General features: G+C 37.4%; 1 long non-coding RNA gene across 1 annotated transcript; it reads right to left on the reverse strand.

The window, feature by feature from the left end:
- Positions 1-2830: 2830 nt before the first annotated feature.
- LOC137075653 (uncharacterized) lies at positions 2831-6055 on the reverse strand. Its single transcript, XR_010905075.1, has 4 exons — positions 5772-6055; positions 5555-5676; positions 5187-5313; positions 2831-3680 (listed from the first exon to the last, which is right to left on the reverse strand). It is a non-coding gene; the product is annotated as an uncharacterized lncRNA (long non-coding RNA).
- Positions 6056-7447: the final 1392 nt, after the last annotated feature.

The following is a 7447-nucleotide window of genomic DNA, read 5'->3' on the forward strand; positions in this document are numbered from 1 at the left end:
GCTTGCAAAGGCATGAACTGAAACGCGCCAGACTGAACTCGTGTTGTGAATGTATGCCGCGCAGGGACGTGCACAGGATTTTTGAGGGGCAGTTGCTCTGACCTAAAAAAGGGAACCCCCCCCAACCGAAATTTATTTCGTAGATGTGATTTCCTGCATTTTGGTGCGTTTGAGGCCATTTCCCTTGCCCATACCAATAAAGAACTCAAACCAGTCAATATCAATCGTCTAATAAAAAAAGACAATATTAATTTAACTGCCATCAACAGTTTATGATCGTCCATTTGTTATACCTTTCCGACAACGTTAAGTCTCACCCGACAACGGCGACAATCTCCCTTCTAGTGCCGCTCATGCAGGCTCAGCCAAGGCAGTTAGAAGGATTTTGGGGGCCCCAAGCAAAATGGACATGGCTAACTTTCTACAGATAAACGGGTAATGATTAAAAAATGTTTGTAAAACTTTAAGAAATCATTTTTAAAACATCTATAAACATTACATAGATAGACAGACCAAATATTCCTAACACTTTGTTAAGGGTTACTAGTTGGTTTGTAAACTGTCTATAAACATTATCTGGATGGTTATTATGAAGTTGCAACAGATGACTATAATACCTGTTAAATAGTTAATAAACAGTAACAGTAAAACATGTGGGTTGTCCTGATACTGTACTTCAAAATGCAACAGTGTAAAAATTGCCACACCGAATAAAGTAACTGTTCAAGATCCATTGGTAACTTATAAAAATAATATCATATTTGCATAAACTGTTACTACCAAATATCCCGACACTAGCACATTAAGATAAGCTATGAAAAAAATCATGTTCCTCTGTCTCTTTCTGGTTAAATAATGTTTATAATAATAGTTAATGCTATATTAACTATTACAGGTTATTTATGCATAGCATAAAAATAGTTAGTATAGCATGCTATGCCACTTTCATCAAAACCTATTACAAAGCTATAGCAATTTTATGTCATTAAATACGATAAACAGTTATTCTGGAACAGATCTGCTTCTTCCTTATCCTGTTAAAAAAAAACATATTACAGTAACCATATTCCATCCAAAAAAGTTGCACTAACTGTTCGTTACAAGCAGCATTTGCCAGGCAAGTAACGTTAAGTTAGCTAACATAAACATATTTTTGCTAGCCTACCTGCTGCAAAATTACACCATTTTTGTACAAATAAAGCTATTTTATATAGTGTAATTTATCACTTACCACTATCTTGTTTTTTGTCTTTTTTCTTTACTGGCTTTCTAAAGCATAATTCCGCTTCATGATCGCCGAAGAGGTTTTGTATTTGCCGGCAGCAGAGATTGCGTGGTTGGGTGGCTGTTGTCAGCGACGACTGAGAGGGCCCCCTTGAGGGGGATTCCGATAACAGTGTCAATGCACTTTACTGCATTGACTATCAAAGGGGCGCTCAAGCAGTTTGTCGTTGCATTTTATTCTTAACCTGTCGCTGTCTTGAGGCCCCAGGCCAGCTCGGTGCCCCAAGCAATTGCTTGACTTTCACTTTCGGACGGGTACCCGAATATGGAAGTGACCGAGGCTTTGCGATTTTTTTTTTTTTATCTAGGCCTACGTGAAATTCTGCATCCATTGTACGATTTTTTTATTTATTTTTTTCCACCTCGGAAGGGCAACGTGAGTCGAGAAGGGCATATGGGCAGTTGCCCGGGCAACCTGAGCAACCCCCCTGTGCACGTTCCTGATGCCGCGAGTGTAGTCTCGATTACCTCAGCTCTCATCACTCCTGCAGTTAGTGCTCAGTGCTGTGATACTCACGCGGTGACTCACTTATTATATTGAACAAACACGTTCAGTTTTCAATTGTAGTGTCTTCTCCAACTCAGTCACAGTAATCCAGTTGGTAGCTTTGGGAATGGCCTCACAGGGCAGCATGTTCTGGGAATTGTAGTCTTTCATCCCCATGAGACAAAAATACATTTTCTGTCTTTTCTCAGTCTAGAAGGCACCAAATTCAAAAATAATTTCACATTTCTACAACATTGATGACCCCTTTTAAATACAGATTCATCTTCCCAGCGCTGGAGTACCCCTTTAACAGAGCCACGGAAGATGCCATACTCATAGTGGAGTGGGCTCTGACTCTTAGAGGCAAAGCTATTTCATTCACCTCGTAGGACAGTGATTGCATCTGTAACCAATGCAGAATCAGATGCTTCACAGAGGCTGACTCTCTCATAGGAGCTCAAGCTTTTACCAGTTTGGCAGTGGACTGGGTTCAAGCAGCAGTGTTCACACCATGACACACAAAGAGCTACCATTCTATGGCATACAATTTTCTTGTTGGGGGAACTCTGAAACTCAAATCTGTCTGGAGGTGGTGCTCAAGGTTTGAGCTAAATTCTGAGCTCAGAGTCCTCCCCTTGGACATAGTAAAGGTGATGCATATGTGGCATGCTTTTTAATTATATGTAATGGCTCGTTTCCACCGAGTGGTACAGTTCAGTAGGGTATGCAATTTTTGCTGTTTCCATAGTCAGAAGTTGTGAATGGTACCCTAACTCTGAACCGTACCGTACCACTTTTTTGGCACCCTTCCATTGGAGTACATAGCACAGTATTCAGGTAATAAAGGGTGGTGCTAGACTCACTGCAGAAAGCTGATTGGCTGACAGAGAATCGTCACTTGTGCATGCTTTTTCAGCTGTTTTGACTTGCATCCTTGGCAAGGGCTTGTGATAACAGCCACATGCCGAGAGGCAAGAACAAGATCTACTGTATCTCCTCCATTGTTGTTTACCGTGTCACTTTCTTTTTTGCGTGAGAATGTCAATCCACTCCTATCATACTCACTTAAAAATGTTGGGTTAAAAATAACCCAACACGTAACCCAACTGTGGGTTGATATAGCACCTACCCAACGTTGGGTTATTTTAACCCAATGCATTGGGTTAAAAAACAGTTGGGTTAAAAGTAACCCAACAGTTGAGTTAAATTTTTATTTTTATTCATGCCATTATTTTAATAAATAAAATACCCATTGTTTTCAAATACAGATTTTTTATTTGTATAAAACAATAAATGTGCTTTAAAATATATATTGTAAATGTCAAACTAAATATTGGGGAGTAAATATTTATTGTAAATATACATAAATGTGTAAATAGTAAATTCAAAATACACAGCACACATAATACACAAAAATGTACATAAGGTAAACATACATAAAAGGTGTATATACAAAACAAAAATTAAAAATGAACACAACAAATATTAAATTAAAAACCTATACAAATATGGACAGAATACACAAATTCATAATATTAAAGTCTTCCAGAAATAAACAACTTTATTAAAAAAATCTACATTGTACACTGTATGCCTTGATGTGTTGTAAACATATGTAGCAAAACAAATACAAATTATGATAATCAAAGTTTTTAATGAGGCAGCAAAATATATATTCAAGTTTGCATGCTACAAAATCTCCCAAATGGGGCAGAGGTCTTTGGATAGTTCATGTCATAAATAAATAAAAAATCTGAAACATACAGCCAGTGCTTGAAATAAGGTCTTCTGTTCAACTGCCTCCACAGTGAAAATGAAAAAAATCAGCGAGGTCTCTTTGTCCCCAAGCATCGTCATGTGGATCCTGGCTTGTCTCACTGTTCAGCTAATGCACCATGTTAGTTCCAACCTTAAAAGAATAAAAAAAAGTTCAGTTTGCTTGCACTGTGACAACATCAGCAGTGTTAAATTACGTCAAAGTTGCAATGAAGCAGTGTTGTACTGAATTAAAGAAATTGTCACTAATTAGTCATTACATCTGCTGTTCATTTTTCACCAATCAACATACTAATCCTCATGCTGTTTCAAACCCGTAAGACTTTGGTTCATCTTCGGAACACAGAAAGGCCTAGAAAGGCAGTAAAGACATTAAAGTAATCCATGTGACTCCAGTAATTCAACCTCAGTTTTATGAAGTGACAAGCGTATATTCTATCCCTTAACCATAATTTACCACTTAATTTACAAAACATTAATCTCAACACGTTCACGAGAGCCCCTAGACGCATGCGTGTTGTGTTGAAAAGAGAGCAAATGTTGTTGTGTTATGTTTTTTTTTTGTGTTGTTGTTGCAAAAAGCACTCGTGTCGCTTCATAAAACTGAGGTTAGACCACTTGAATCCCATGGATTACTTTAAAGCTGTCTGTCCTGGGTCTTAAAGTGGTAGTTGCGTAGGTCGTCAATGGAGGGACAGAAACCTTGCAGATTTCTTTAACATTTGTGTTTCAAAGAACAACGAAAGTCTTACAACGACACGAGGGTAATTCATGAGATAGTTTACCCAAAAATGAAAATGATTCCATGATTTACTCACCCTCAAGCCAGCCTAGGTGTGTATGACATTCTTCTTTCAGACAAATACAATCTGAGTTATATTAATAAATATCCTGGCTCTTCAAAGCTTTATAATGGAAGCCCATAATTTGAAGCCCAAAAATGCATCCATCCATTATAAAAGTGCTTCACACGGCTCCGGAGATTAATAAGAACCCATTGAAGTGAATTGATGGGATTGTGTAAGAAAAATATCCATATTTAACACGTTATAAAGTAAAATATCTAGCTTCCAATGGACCGCATTAAGTATTCAACTTCTGAAAAAAGCGTAACTGCTGTGAGAATAACGTCGGACGTAGCGTAAAAAAACGTAAATGTCGAGACGATTAAGTTGGACGTAGTGTAACCGTTTTGATTTGCGAGAGGCGTTACAGTTTCTTTGTAAGTTGAATAAGGAAGGCTGTCTGTCGAAAATTTGTTATTTTAGTCTATAAAGTTTTAAATATGGATATTTTTCTACAAAAACCCATCGATTCACCTCAGAAGGCCCTTATTAACCTCATGGAGCCTTATGGATTACTTTCATAATGGATCGATGCACTTTTTTTGGGCTTCAAATTTTGACCATTATAATGCTTGGATTAGTCAGGACATTTATTAATAACTGATTGTGTTCGTCTGAAAGAAGAATGTCATATACACCTAGGATGACTTGAGGGTGAGTACATAATGGGATATTTTTTGGGTAAACTATTGGATAATCTATTAACAAGCAAAATCACTAAAGCAAATAATAAATGGATGCATATGAGCAGTGCACTTTATCAAAGCTAATTTGATAGTGTTGCTTTTACTTACAGGCTGATTGGTGAATGTAATTAAGCTTCTCTTCATTTCAGCATATGTTGGACACACCATGTTGTCCATTTGTGAGGTATGGCGATGATGGCAGGATGGGTTTTAAAGGCAATTTCTCCATGATCATCTTTGAAAGACAAGTTTAAAGAAAAAGAGAAAAAAACAGTTTTCACCTATACCAAATGTGTGGACCTGATTTCATATGCACTTAGACACAACCAAAACAACTTATTGAAATTAAAACATACTGTATGAAAATGAGAAAAGACAGCTGAAACAATAATAATAAACTGGTTGTTTCCCAAATAACCTGGTTCTGTAGTAGACCCTGCACTGCACATTGGCCTATCTAATGTTATTCAACTTACCAGCTTGTTAGTAGAGACTCCAAACCCGGAAATGTGCGTCAGATAAGGAAGACGTCGAACTTGTGTACTATTGGTGATACTCCAGGACTAGAGTCGAGAACCACTGAGATCCAATCCTTCCTCTGCATTAGAACGAAGCAGGGGGGAAAAATAACCAGAAAAGTAAACTAGTCTTTAAAAAATAATTGTGTACAACTTGTTTCAATATCGTACTCACCTTTAATTAAATGGCAGAGGTTCAACTGTTCTAGTCTTTGCTTCACAAATGAATCCATTGGTCTAAAACACAGGTATATAACACATTTAGTACAACATATTTAAAATAAAGGCAAAAACTGTCATAGCTTCATAAGAAAACGTACTATGGTTGTATGATTTAGCTACTCCTGTAATACGTTTAATAGTAACATGCATAATATATATTCATATGACAACATTCATTATGAATATGGGCCTACCACATTTCTGCCAAATTATCATAGTTGCCGTTTGTGTTAACTTACTACGGTAAAACTAGGTAATTTGTGGGTTGGAAAACATTCTAACTGTTGTGAACTAACGTTAAAATTGTTAGCACAATATTTCAGTTTTCTGCGTCAATGCGGTTGTGAATATCTGCACTCATTCATCTCACAACAGATATTTAGAGTAGTAAGTTATACTGTTGGATATTCGGCGAATTCAAACGCTTCTCCCTGGATCTCACAGCGCTGCTGTGGTGTCGTGTGACCGGGTCTGAGCTCGCGCTGCACGGGCCGAGCTGATAATGCTCCGCGCGGCTTTAGATAGTGATTTCAGACTAGGCATTAGTTACTTACTTTCTGTATCACCGTATTAAGTTTCTAAATAGGTACACTAGAATAATGTTTTTACTTTATTACTGCTAGCGAGCTAACTGGGATAGCTATGGTTTATTTCCAATCTATCTCATTTTTCCAGAGCATTAAAGGGATTTTTTTTAATAAAATTCAGTTTTCGACTATATTCAACGTTTCAGTACACAATACATAATGTTATAAGAGTTGTATTCATAAAAAAATGGCATGTCTTACCTTTCATTTCATAACCAGGCTGCAGCAGCGTCTTCTGTTGGCAGTAACTGGACGGTTAAAATTTGAACCGTCACTGGGGAAACCGTATTTAACCCAACGGCCGGGTTATTACTTTAACGATGTTAAAATAACCCAACATTTTGCAAAATAACCCAACATATTGACCCAATATGTGTAACCCAACGGTTGGGTACAAAAAATAACCCAACGTTTTTTAGTGTGTAAGTGTACTATTGGCAGTGGAAATGCAAGCCAGATCAGGGTTTATTGTCCTGAATCGTACTATACTGTACTGAGTCGTAAAGTACCCAAAGTTTCCCAAGTCTCTGGCCTGGGGTGAAAAAAAATTACCTCTTTGCTTGATACAGAAAGTCCTTCCAAAGCTCCACAGAAGCTCCTTCCAGGAGAGACACCAGATCTGAGACCATACTCAGGTTGGCCTGAACAGAGTAACTTATATTTGTTCTCGATGACAAGCTACACTTCATCACCATGTCCATATGTTTGGTCAATCACATGGGCATGTGTTTCAGACATCCTATTGCGTCAACGTCATGACACAGCATCTAAGTTCCATTTCGAAGGGAAACTCAAAATTACAATCAAGGCATTTCAGGGAGGTCAGAAACAGTGCTTACTGATATTGAAAATAATTCCCATTGTAACTGTTAAGTGATTTGTAACTTTTTTCAGAACTTTTTCATGCACAAACAGCAACATCACACACTTAAGAAAGTTAAAAACGTTATAATATGAAAATTATAAAAGGACCCATTTAGGTTGATCTCATTTGTATTTGTACTTTTTTTGTATTTTTGAATCCCCACACCATTTCAAATAC

Source organism: Pseudorasbora parva, chromosome 5 (genome assembly GCF_024679245.1).
Source record: "Pseudorasbora parva isolate DD20220531a chromosome 5, ASM2467924v1, whole genome shotgun sequence".
In the NCBI taxonomy this organism is placed as follows: domain Eukaryota; kingdom Metazoa; phylum Chordata; class Actinopteri; order Cypriniformes; family Gobionidae; genus Pseudorasbora; species Pseudorasbora parva.